This window comes from Lygodium microphyllum, chromosome 10 (genome assembly GCF_053477565.2).
Source record: "Lygodium microphyllum isolate KBCC chromosome 10, Lygodium_microphyllum_v1.1.10, whole genome shotgun sequence".
Taxonomy (NCBI): domain Eukaryota; kingdom Viridiplantae; phylum Streptophyta; class Polypodiopsida; order Schizaeales; family Lygodiaceae; genus Lygodium; species Lygodium microphyllum.
Window position 1 is genome coordinate 62,905,747 of NC_141144.1, and position 14,027 is coordinate 62,919,773.

The window sequence follows — 14,027 nt, forward strand, 5'->3', positions numbered from 1 at the left end:
TGGACAGTCGATATTGGTGTATTAAACAAATACGTACTTTTATGTATTTACGTAATAACCAATGATTAAAAAATAACTGAACAGACGCGACGGCCGAGAGGTCATCGCCTTGTATAACCGAATCAACGCAATGAAAAAACATAACTGTTCATTCCTGCTGTTCGTGCTCCTGCGTACCATCTCTCTCTCTCTTCCTATATACACAGTTCTGTATGTAGTTGTCTACATGGTATCACTCACTGACGACTACTAACTCTTTGGTGTTTTAGTGCTCTCACGCTTCCTGTTGCAGGCGCTGCTTCCTGATCTGATCCGGACTCTTCAAGAAGCCATGGCTGCGGCATCATCATCTTCATCCCTATCGAAGTTTTATCAAATCGAAAAGCTGCAAGGTAGCCTGCATATAAAGATGCTCCTTGAAAAAGCTGGTAATTGGGGCGTTACTGATGGTTCCGAACCTGATCCCGCCAAGCAACCTGTTGCGCCTGGTGCCCAAGCGCCCACTGATGCTGAGAAAGCTGCTTGGAAGAAGAAAGATTTGGAAGCCCGAACTGAAATCATCTTGCATCTTGGTGATCATCAACTACAGCTCGTTCGGACGTTAGAAACCGCTCAAGAAATGTGGGACCTCCTGAAAACTCAGTATCAACTAACCAATGTTGTTTCACGTGTCCTCCTTCACAAGCAACTAAACGAGATTCAGATGATGAATTACCCTACAACTGAAAGCATTCCTCGAAGCTTGGCAATCTGCAAACGACAACCTACTAATTGCAAGCCTACATCTCCCCGAGGAGGTTCAAGTAAACATACTTCTTGCAGCTTTACCTGATACATGGCAATCATTTGTCTCACAAAATTCTAACACACCTAATTTAAAACTCACAACTTTGCTGGCTAACATAAGACAGGAAGATCAAATCCGCAATCGGGGAAGAACTCCACCCGCCTCCTCAACCACCTCTCCCACTATACCTTTAGCCATGCTTGCTGGTGGTTCTCGTCCACTCTCTCGATTTCTCCCTAGACAATTCAACTCCCGCCAATCTCAATTGCTTTCCCAACCTAATTCACCTTTACGACCCTTCTCCTCTAGACAATCACGCCATCCATTCATGCACTTCTCTTCAACTCCTCGCTTTTGTAATAATCAAGGTGCTTCTGCCTCCACTCACACTGTCCCTATCTGTAACTTCTGTCATCGTAGAGGTCATACTGAGCGCCAATGCCGCACAAAGAGGCGTCAACTTCGCCCTTCCAACTCTCGCATGAATGCAAACCAAGCCTATGGGGTTGATGACTTGAGTGATGAAGTAACCACTATGCATCTCTATGCTGCCATTGCTACCTCCAACTCTCATGTTGAGGATTGGTATCTTGATACTGGAGCTACGCATCATATGACGGGAACCCAATCTTGGCTCCATGATTGCCACCATGTATCCTCTTCATTTGAGGTTTGACTTGGTGATGACTCTCTCTATAAAGCTGCTAATAAAGGATCTCTACACTTGCGGCTACCCAATGGCACCACTACTATAGTCCCTGACATTTATTATGTCCTTGGCCTAACAAAGAACCTTCTCTCAGTTGATGAGTTAACCAAACATGGCACTAGTGTGGAATTCCAACACAATTACTGTGTCATCAAGACGGCTGGTACTTCTAGTGTTCCTACTCACTTAATTTGTTCTAAACAAGGCAAGTTGTACCCTCTTGGACTTGAGGTGATACACCCCAGCATGGAGCTTTATTCTTCCCATGGCTCAAATGATGGGGAGACCTTATTGTGGCATTACCGCTTGGGACATCCTCATGTCCAAGCGATGCGTACTATCCAGGCTCATAGGATGGCTACAGGATTTACACCTAACTTGAGCCACATTTCCTTATGTGAAGCGTGTATCTTTGGCAAGATGACACGCACCAAATTCCCTAGGTCCAAGAGCAAAACCAAAGATCTCTTAGAGCTGATCCACTCAGACCTTTGTGGCCCAATGCCTACTATCTCTCTTACAGGTTCCTCTTACATACTCACCTTTATTGATGATTGGTCAAAGTACACGGTGTTGTACTTTCTCAAGCACAAATCTGAGGTGCTTACTCATTTTCAGCACTACAAGACATTTGCGGAGCGGCAATTGAACAAACCCCTTTGTTGCCTCCGCACGGATAATGGTGGTGAGTATATTTCCAATGCCTTCAAGGCATATTGCACTCAAGAGGGCATTTTACATTAGCTCACAGTTCCCTACTCTCCCCAACAAAATGAGGTGGCTGAAAGAAAAAATCGCACCTTGTTGAATGCTGTGCGTGCCATGCTCCTTACTACTAGTGTCTCCCAATCCTTTTGGGAAGAAGCTACTGCTACAGCTTGCTATGTACAAAATCGGCTCCCTACACGCACTCTTCCAAATAAAACTCCCTATGAACTATAGACTGGTGAGAAACCAAACATCTCTCATTTATGCATCTTTGGGTCACTCCTTGCTACACTCTTATTCCAACAGATAAGCGTGACAAACTCTCATCTCATGCTGAGCGCGGCATTCTCGTTGGTTATGGTGATCGATTTGGTATCAAAGGATATCGGGTCTACCATCCTACAACTCATACCTTCTCCTTTAGTCGTGACCTCTTCTTTCAAGAGCATTTGCTAATTGTGACCCCTTCCACTATTGACCCTTCCTCAATCTCCACTCCTCTAAACTTTCCTCCATCATCCACCACTACCATGGATCCTGGTCCTTCTTCAGGAGTCCTTGAGATGTCCACTATACATGTACCAGATGTACTTGCTCTTCCTCCACCTCCTCCACCCCCTGTGATTCCTCCTCTTGGTCCTCAACCTACAACACCAACTCCTCGAGAAGTGATTTGCCCTGTTCTCTTGTCCCCTACAGCAAGCCTCTCCATGACAAATATTCATTTGCATCATAACTCTAGTCCTATTGAACACACCACTACCTCAAGAGTTCCTCGCAACCCCTTTACCCGCCTTCATTATGAGAGCCCTGTGTTCCAACCTTCTAATCAACCAAGCTCTTCACGAGCTCCTAACTCTACTTGAGGAGGTTCTTCTTCTTTTTGACCTACATGTGTACCTCCAAACTCGCAATCTACTTCTCCCACCTCAACCGAGTCTCTTCCAACAACAAAGACTCGCAGTCTAGCTGATATACTTGGTCACCTTAATGTTGCTTTGGCACAGACCTCTCATACCTCTACAACACTTGATGATTCTGCTCTTTCTCCTGATGGCACTATTAGTGTTGCTGCTGCACTTGGCTCACCTGAGGCTCACCTTTGGTGTGCTGCAATGGAGGCTAAAATGGCCTCTTTAATTCATAATAACACATGGGTTCTAGTACCTCTTCCCTCACATCGCAAACCCATTACCTGTAAATGGCTTCTCCGGCGCAAATACCGTTCTGATGGTTCTATTGAGCGTTATAAAGTGCGACTTGTAGCCCGAGGCTTCTCTCAAGAGCCTGGAGTGGATTACTTTGAGACGTTCTCCCCTACACTTCGCCTTGCATCATTGCATACATTGCTCGTTGTTGGAGTCCAACATGATTTGGAATTGCACCAAATGGATGTTGAGACTTCTTTTCTTAATGGCGAACTTGAGGAAGAGATCTATATGGTATAGCCTCCCCACTTTGTCCATCCTGACCACCCTGATTATGTTTGCCGCCTCCTACGGTCCTTATATGGCCTCAAGCAATCTCCCCGTCAATGGAATGCCCGCTTTCACTCCTTTATGCAATCCATTCATTTTGGGCGGCTCCAAACTGATGTTTCGGTCTACATTTGTTGGCGCGGATCGCAATTTGTCATCTTGGCTTTCTATGTGGATGACATTTTCTTGCTAGCAACATCTATCTCATTAATGCAACAAATAAAATCTGAACTAACTGCTACATTTCTCATGAGTGATGGGGGGGAAATTAGTTATATTTTAGGCATGCAAGTATTTAGGCATCGCCCAACACACACACTACATCTCACTCAAGCAAAATTTGCAGAAGGGGTTGTAAAGAAGTTCAATACTAATTTGCATAAGCATTGCTGGACACCACTACCATTGATGCAACATCAAACACACACAATGCTAGAGACAAACACAATATTATGGAAGCATGATCCTCTTGCTAAGTTATACTGAAGCATTCTTGGTAGTATTCACTATCTAGTCTCATGTACTCGTCCTGATTTAGCTTTTGCTTCGGGCATGCTTTCATGGTATATGCATTCTCCACGAAATGAACACCTATTGCTAGCTAACAGATTACTTGAATACATAAATACTACATGAAATTTTGGCATTACATTTCTAAAGGAAATACAACAGATGGTCTTCGAGTTATTGGCTATACAGATGCAGATTGGGCCACATATTGAAAATCAAGGCATTCTATTGGTGGTTTTGCCTTCACTCTTTCAGGAGGCACCATATCATGGAGGAGTAAACGTCAAGAAACTATCTCTCTCTCAAGCACTAAATGAGAGTATAAGGCAGCATCTGAAGCTACAAAAGAAGCTCTATGGATCAACAACCTTCTAACTAAACTTGGTTTTCATGTTCATCTTCCTATTGTTTTATACTCAGATTCTATGTCTGCTATAGAGTCATCTCAAAAGGCAAGACAATCAGACAAACTTAAACACATTGATATAGCTAATCATTTTGTGAGAGAACAGGTTGAGGCTCGAAAGATAGTGCTACTCTACAAGCCTTCCAAAGACAATGCTGATGATGTGTTTACAAAAAGCTTGAGCTCTGCACCACACTTCAAGTCTGTAGAGACAATTGGAATGGAGTTTCCAAATTGTTAACATATTTGTTTATGGGGGAGTATTGGTGTATTAAACAAATACATACTTTTATGCATTTATGTAATAACCAATGATTAAAAAATAACTGAACAGACGCGATGGCCGAGAGGTCATCGCCTTGTATAACTGAATCAACGCAATGAAAAAACATAACTGTTCATTCCTGTTGTTCGTGCTCCTGCGTACCATCTCTCTCTCTCTTCCTATATACACAAAGCATAATCATTAAGTTGCTTTAAATGCATCATAAACAAGTTCACAAAGCATAATCATTAAGTCACTTTAAATGCATGGTGTATTTTGTTACCCTTAGAGCTCTAGGTGTGTGATTTTCTTTTATTTGTACCATTGGCACACTCCAAAGTGGATTATAACAAAAACATTGGTATGTTGCAGATAATGAAGCAACTTTCGTGTTTGCAAACGTATATTAAGATATAATCGAACCATTAAAGTAATCAAAATGTTTCAAAGGAAATAAAACATGAATCGCAAATGAACTTATAGTAATACAAGCCAAAGCACGACCAAGTAAAATTCCCAAGACAAGCAACTAGGAAAGAGGGCAATTGATAGTTTATGAAGTTGGTGAAGTCATCATAGAGGAGTTCACATAGCCCAAGCACTAAGTTTCTTTAAATGCATTACGCATTTAGTTACCCTTAGAGCTTTAGGAGTTGGATTGTCTTTTATTTGTGCAGTGGGCACACTCAAAGTGGATTATAATAAAAATCATGCTATGTTATCATTTTATCCTATGTACCTTTGAGATATTTTAGAGAACATTATACCTTTGAGATATTTTAGAGAACATTAACACAACTTTTTTTCCTTCATAGATTTTTAAGCTTGAACCCACAAAGGTTGAAAACCTAGAACGGATATGCTCTACAACATTAAGGTTGAAAATCTAGAGAGGACATGACTTAGAAATTTTGGAAATGTCCCTACCATGTAAAAACTCTCTTCTAAGTGTATAACCATCCTCATAGAAAATAAATGAAAGAAGATGAGGCAATTTTTAAAAAGAGTAATTTGCAGAGTTGCTTATCTTTCTAGTTGAAATTAAAAGGATACTATGTAAGAACTCTCTCTCTCTCTCTCTCTCATACATTAAGACAAGATGCTTCATCCTCTACTAGTTATTGTGTAAGAACGAGGGATTTGTCGATGTAAATTTCCTAGTTTTGCATAGTTTATGATGTAGCCCTTCAACATTAACATACCTAGGCAATGGGGCTATAGCTCAATCAATTTGAGCACATAGGTGTATCACCTCAAAATTAATCTATTAACTTAAACTTACATTTACCTTTAAGTGGAAAGGACATCAAAAGTAGTTTGAGACATTGAGATATTGAAACATGCATAAGCTCTACAACACCCTCCTAGTCTTTCTAGGTATAATTGGAGCTCATGCTCAACGGCCAAGACCCACAGATCGCTTATTCCTTCAAGAACTTCAAGCAAAGCACCTGTGGCTATCTCTCACCTAGCCAATGCACCTTCAATCCTATCAGGTTGTAGTGAGCTTACCTTGATGCCCAAATGAGTTGCCTCCTCCCTCAAGCACTTCGGTAGCTCCATGATTCGTGATGCAAGCTCAAGTATCCTCCTCCAAGCTCCATCCTCCATAACCATGCGTGAGACGAGAGAAGAGAAGAGAAGAGAAGAAGAAGAGAGGAGATGACAAAGAGCTTTACCTCCAAGTTCTCTCACCCTCACACACTCACTCACTCACTCACTCACACTCCCTTCCTCAAGCACTCACAAACAAGCAAAGAGAAGAGAAGATGATGAGTCCACTTTTACCATATACCAAAGAATGAGCTCTTCATTCACTTTTCAACTTTATATACAAAACCCTAAATCCCTTTTGGGTGGTCATTTCCTTATCCCCCTTTTTTACATGGCCAGCTATGGCCTAGGGCCTCTTTTCCATTGTCCTTCTATCTTCCTAGCTTCCTTTCTACCGCCCATCTATCTTTACAATTTACACAAGAGGAAGCCTGGTACTCTTTTACAAAAAGTTTTAGGGGTGCCTTGCATTTAAGAACGTGCTTCTGCCTTTGGCTTAGATTTTGAGGCTGCCCTTGCACTTTTGGTTTTTTTCCTTCTTGCTTCTTCCATTGTGTCTAATTTCCTCCTGGGCTACCTCTTTTAGTCAACTTGCATTTTTTCACTTTTTTCACTTTCTTCTTGTGCTGAGGTTAACATTACATTTTTTAAATGCTAAAAATACTAGATTTTTTGGCTGATTTTTGTTGTTTTTGAAGGCTAAATGGTTGATTTTTGATGGATTTTGAGTGATGACTAGTTGTTTTGGAAGTGTTTGAAAGTGTTTTGGATGAGATTAATAATGTTTTGGAAGGTTATGATGATTCTCAGTAGAAATATGAGGCTCTGTGATGTTCTGATAGGATCTGTTGTTGTTGAGATTCTAATTGGTTCTGTTTAGCTTCTATTTTGTTCTATTTCTATTCTGTATGAAGCATGGATTAATTATTAATGAAGGTTGAGAATGTTTGAAAGCTCATTGAATGGTTTTTTTATATTTTGGAATGGTTTTAGTATGAGTTATGAGGTTATGATGCTGTCTATTGACCTTCTGTGATATCTTTTGTTGAACTTCTGTAGAGCCTCTATTTTTGTTCTGTTTTGTTTTATATGCCTTTGTAAGTTGAAATGCATGTGTGATTTTGGTAAAGTTTCCTAGCCTTGGAAAGAGGTGAATATAAGTTCAAAAGAGCTCAAGGAAGTCAAACAAGTAGTTGCTGAAGACTCAAGAGAAGACTGGAGTGAAGTGACAGTGATAAGTAATGAAGAGTCACTGTAGTGGCTCTAGTGAATCAGTCACATTTTGAAAGGAGTATCCACAACCAAACAAGGATTATTTTGAGTGATTATTAAGTATTGTAGTGAGGAGATGATGTACTATTGATTGAGAGAGAAAGAGAGAGTCAGAGATAGCCAATTCTATGCAAAACAATGTTTCCATCAATGAGAGACTATGAGAGAAAACTAAGAATATGAATATTATGTGATATTTTTCCATTCAAAGTGGAGTATTTTTTTGTATTCTCTTTGTCTATCAATAAATTCTATGAAGATTATGAAGAAAATGATCAATTTTATTGAAGATAAAACCATGGGAGAATTGTTTATATGATGTTGCATGAAGGTTTCTTACTAGTGGTGTTCTTTTCCTTCTTGTGGTTCTCTAAAGAATGAAACAAAATCTTTTTGATGTTATAATACATATTTTCTTACAGTAGAAACCCTTTTTCCGTGGTGACTCTCTTGGGGCTCCATGTTTTTGGTGCACAGCTGAGAAAACTTGCCATCAACAAGCATTACAAATGGTTGAAAATAAGGCAAATGGCATTGCCAAGAAGAGAAGAATTCAATGGATGCTTGCAAAGTTCCTTCCACCACTCAAAAATTAGAGATACTCATTTCCAAAGCCACTTTCCACAAGAAGTTCATTTCACAATGGCGGAAACATATTACCATCATGATGCAGGCTCTATGTGGTGGACTATTTCCTCTTCCTGTTGAGCAACAGAAACTTGCATCTTGGTGGAAAATTGTTTGGGAACAAACTAAAGAGAAGAAACAGAAAGAATGATCATCCATAGAAGATTTGGAATTCATTGAGAAGTTTCTAGACATTATCAAGTGGGAGATTGTGAAGAAGCTTCAGGAGTCATGGTCATTGGAGGTTCACGAAAACAAGAAAGAAAAGAGTTGGAATTTGTTCGTAGATGCTCAATAGCAAGAGATGTATGGTGCACATACAACCCCCTATTTGTTCAATTAACAACCCATTGGCACTTGGTAGACAGAGTGTTCTTCACTATATATACTATTGAAACCATCAGAAGCTGGCATTATTATGATGGTGGCACAACAACGATCCTCAGAAGAATGAGTTTTGATACCTTCAGAACAAAATATCTCCCCCTATGTAGTGACATGAAAGCAGAATTTAGAGATGTTGAAAAGAAGGAAGTAGAAGAGATGTGAGCCAGAGAGTCCCATAGAGACTCAAGCCCCCTCTGATTCTATTCTGTTGAGTATAGACCAATTGGTTGGAGCCAACCCCCTAATGAATGACGCAATCAAGAGGCAAGCACTAGAATGACTCAGGAGGTACGTGAGAAGAGAGAAGGAAAAAGTCAAGGCCGAGAAGGAGCTTGCAGAGCAGAAGCCTCCTTCGACGCCTTAAAAGCACTCTTTATAGAAGTCCCCATGGTGACTCAAGGTCCCCTTCCTACTTAGATTTGTCCTAGAAATATTGATGAGAGGCAGCAAATGTAATCCCATGGCCAATTTTTAAGGGAGAGTACAATGAAGACCCTGATCTTCATGTAGTAGAATTTATGATAGCATGTGTGGCTAACAATGCAAGAATCCTCGAGCATTGATCGGCAATATTTCCCACCAGCACATCATTTTAGTAGTATGAAAGACAAGCATCACGAACTTTTGGCACATGGGACGACTTGAAGTTGGCCTTTCTCACTAAATTCAGTCGTGAAGGTTTTGAAGAGTGAATGCAAGAGGAGTTCATGAACCTGAGTTAGTCCTCTAGAGAAAGAGTAGAAGCTTATGTCTCGCGAATGGAATCCATTCTGAAGAGATGGACCAATCATCATTTGGATGAAGGCATCCAAAAAGGAGTGTTCCTCAGAGGCCTACAACTAGAAGTTTGCAAATTTGTGGAATTGAGAAGACCAGTCAATTTGCAAGATGTAGTGGAAGGTGCAAGATTATATGATGAAGTTGAAGCAAGGTTGTCAATGAGATCAAGAAGAGGAGTTTTACCTCCTCCCATGCCAGGAATGGTATACCCACCAAATGCAGTCCCAGGGACAGTTCCCTACCCCTACCCCTACCCCCAAATGCAAACAGTGTCACAATACAACTAATCCACAGTGGCCGCAAACGACAATGCCTCAAATGATGGTTCAACCACAACATCAGTGGTCTCAAACAATTCCTCCAATGGTGACTCAACAACAGTGGAATCCTACCCACTGGAATCAACCACTACAAGATATAGACCTTATACCGACGTTTAAAGCGACGAAAATACAAACAACAAAAATTTCCCTCGTCGTCGCAAAAAGCGTCGTTATTGACGTCGCCATAGAAACGTCGCTATTGGCATCGCTATATGTGTCGCATTTGCGACGCATATAGCGACGCAACCAGTAAATTTGCGATGCGCATAGCGACGGCAATAGCGACGCGAGCAGTAAATTTGCGATGCCAATAGCGACGGTAACAGGGATAAAAAAATTTTTGTGGCACCTGCCCTGCCACATATAGCACTGTGTGCTGTATGAGAGCCATACAAAATAGTTTCTGCACTATTGTATACAAAGCACTTGCAAACAAAAAGAATGTATACTAAAATCATAAAACTGATACATGAAATAAATACATGATCGCATAAAAAACGATTGGTATAATCATGACAGGATATCATTAATACATAGAAAATGTCTACATAGATCAGGCGACTAAAAAATAAAGGTGTGTGAGCTCCAAGGATCCAAGGGTGAGCTACAAATCCTCGTCCCCCGAAAGCTCGTCCCGCTGCAAAGGAGCATCGAACGGATTCTGCAGAAAAAGAAACAACACATCAATCCACCATACAATAATGCATTCAAATATCTCATGGTAACTACAGACAAGAAAGATGAGTGACTTACAGGGCCGCCGCGTCTATACAATCGGTCGATCAATGCATTGAGACCGTGCCTCTCTGCATATCGAGTCTCAAGGCCTTGCGGATCGCGATTTGTAATGGAGTGCTGCAAAGAAAACAAAATGCTAACTGTTAGAAACATGATTGTCAGTATAAAGAATATTTCAAAAAAAAAAACAAGCAAAACAAAAGAGAAACTTACAAAGTCCTCCAAATATGTCCTGTGGCCACCACTCCCAAGATGATGGACCACTCCCGCCTCGAGTCATGCCCTCGCCGCCTCGCGCTGCTGACTCCAATGTCCTAGAGAATCTATAGCCTCCTCCCTCAGTCGGTGCCAGTCATCTGCATCTAACCACTCGGGCTTTGCAGTCCCACTCTTGATTGCCTTGCATGCGTCGGATCGTCTATATGACATGTATGCACACATGCAATCCATCATCCACCCCGTAAAGAATCTATCTACTGCGGCTGGCACCGGAAACTCCTCGTACAAGGATGCTACTATGTAGTCCTTGCTCCCCTCCGGTATGTTCTTCCAATGATCCAGGACGTTGTGCCGAAAAACTTGTTGGCACAACTCTCTCAAGCGAGCCATCACCCTCCTCCCCTCATCATTCATGATGATGGCTCCTGACCTACTATCAACCAGATATCCATAACCCCTAGGAGTCTGCATAAAATGGGTCCTCTCCCATCTCCGTCCACGCTCCTGGGCATATCCAAAAGACCCCTCTACATCCAGTGTACCGACGGGGGTAACCTCTCTCGGAGTGGCATGTTGAGATATCGAGCTCCACTCGTGATACGCCAGGGTGACCGTTGTGCATTTATGTCACCTCCGTGTTAGTTGCAGATGCGGTTGATACACCGCCCATGAATAATAGCTACATGATAGCTATCCTTATCTACTCTAGTTCGTGGCTCAGTTAGTATGCCACCTTAGTTAGTTGAGTTTGGTTTGAGACCCATATATAGGGTTCTTCTATTTCTTTGTATGTGAGTTCTTTTTGGCTTACACAACTAAGAAGAGGAAAACTGTTTTCAGCCTCCACCCTTGTGTGTCTTCCCCCATTGTGCAAGCAAGAAAGCTTCAAGCGAGACTCCTTCCTTCTCTCCCACAATCTTGACATGGTATCAGAGCCTTGTTCGTGGTAAGGAGCTCAAGAAAGCAAGCCAAGCTCGCGGTGTTCTGGTAAGAGGAGCAGTGTTGCTTTCATTTTCTGTTTTGGGAGCAGATCTCTGCAGGTAGCACAGCCGGAAATTGCAGGAGTGCATTGTCTCAGGTTGAGACGCCCTTCGCGCTGAAGCAAGAGGGCAGTATATGCTGCGGGAGAGAGGTTTAGCTCTTAGCGACCCTGTTTTTTTGATTTGAGGCCATTTCGGGGCCTGTTTTGGAGGCGGAAGTTTTCTGCACGCACTCAGGAAAAAGCCCTATTTTATGCTGTGCGACCACTGTTCTACAGGATGGTGAAAAGTTACCACAGAAATTGCATCGTATGCTTATGCGCAGAGACATTGGGAGTTACAGAATCATCCTTGGTTTCTGTTTATGCAAAATCGTCACTAGGAAGTGACTGTGTGGTCAAATACCACTTTTGCCAGTTTTGCAGATTTGCCCTTGTGAGGCTGAAGCTGTGTTCTTTGCAGTGACATAACTTTTTGCAGTATTCTGTAATGGCGTCTGATTCTCTCTCACAGATTGTCACTGAAAAGCTTGACAAGAACAACTTCCAAGCATGGAAGTTTAGAATGACGAATTTCCTTATGGGAAAAGGATATTGGGAATTTGTTGCAGGAAATGAAGAAGAACCAGTTCTTCCTGATGTTCCCAATCAACAGCAAATGCAGGCATTCAAAGCATGGCATGAGAGAGCCAGGAAAGTTATGTACTGGCTGTCTATCAGCATTTCAGACTCTATGATTGTGCATATTCAGGATGCAAGTACGCCAAAGGAGGCATGGGATACTCTGTCAAAGATGTATAGCACAAATACGCAAGCCAGGAAAATGCAGCTCAAGCAAGAGTTGCACAATTTGCAAAGAGAAAATATGAGCATCAATGACTACCACATGAAGGTGAAGAAGATTGCAGATGCACTTGCTTCCATTGGGTCGCCAGTGGAAGATGATGATTTAGTTTCTGTGACCTTGAATGGTCTAGGAAAGGATTATGCACAGTTTCGGACATCCATTTCAGTTCGTGAAAGATTTCCTGATTTTGAGGAGCTGATTGCTCTTCTAATTTCTGAGGAGCAAAGAAATGGTGGTGCATCTTCTTCAGGAGGAACTTCAAAAGAAGCTGTCTTCTACTCAAATGCTGGAAGAGGTAGAGGCAGAGGTAGAGGAGGCCGATTTGGAGGCCGTGGTAGAAATCAGAATATGCAGCAAACTCAAGAAAACCAGTCCTATGGAGGAGGACGTGGTAACTCTAGAGGCAGGGGGAGCCAAAGAGGTCGTGGTGGATGGCAAAGAGGTCAAAATGCAAACAGTAATGTTGAATGCTACTACTGTGGTAAAATGGGTCATATGGCTAAAGACTGCTATAAAAAGCAGAATGACATCATGAATGGAAAACTGCAACAAGGGAATTATGCATCTTCTAGCAGACAGGGTGATGACAGAAATGAGCATTTGTTCATGGTGCAGCACATGAATAATTCTGTGACAAGTGCAGAAGAAAGCAATGATGTATGGTATGTTGACTCAGGTGCATCAAACCACATGACAGGTCATGCAGAATGGATGGAGGATGCAAGGAAAATGGAAAAACCAGGATTTGTGGAGACTGGTGATGATACTGCACATCCTATTGTGCAGATTGGAAAAATTCCCTTGTCTATGCAGGATGGGAAAAAGAAATACCTGTCCGATGTATTTCATGTTCCGAATATCACCAAGAATCTGGTTTCTGTCGGTCAAATGGTTGAGCAGGGCTTGCAGGTCAGATTTAATCCTCATGGATGCTTTGTTGAGGATATGAAAAATAAAGGTCGCTTGATAGCAAAAGGAAAGAAGAAGGGCAGAATGTTTACATTGGATGCAGACATGTCTGAATTGAGTGCAGCAATGTTTGCACATGGGACCGGTGTAGTTGCAGATATTGATATCTGGCATAAACGCATTGGTCATGTTAATGTACAGCGACTTAAATCAATGCAGGCCCAAAATATTGTTGCAGGATTGCCAAAATTCAAGGTTGCAGAAATGCATAAGGTATGTGAAGCCTGTCAGTTTGGAAAACAGGCAAGGAAACCATTTTCTAGACATGTTCAAGAGAGTGAGAAGCCATTGGAATTAATCCACTCTGATGTGTGGACAACTAAAGCTGCATCTCTTGGAGGCTGTCATTATTTTGTCAGTTTTATTGATGACTATAGCAGAAAAGTTTGGGTGTATTTTATGAAAAAGAAAAGTGAAGTTTTTGGGCATTTCAAAACCCTTAAAGCTATGGTTGAAAAAGAAACAGGTT

At 41.7% G+C, this 14,027-nt stretch overlaps 1 pseudogene; it reads left to right on the forward strand.

Annotated features, from left to right (window-relative positions):
• The first annotated feature begins 331 nt into the window (after nucleotides 1-331).
• Nucleotides 332-4,873, forward strand: LOC148030080 (uncharacterized; annotated as a pseudogene).
• Nucleotides 4,874-14,027: the final 9,154 nt, after the last annotated feature.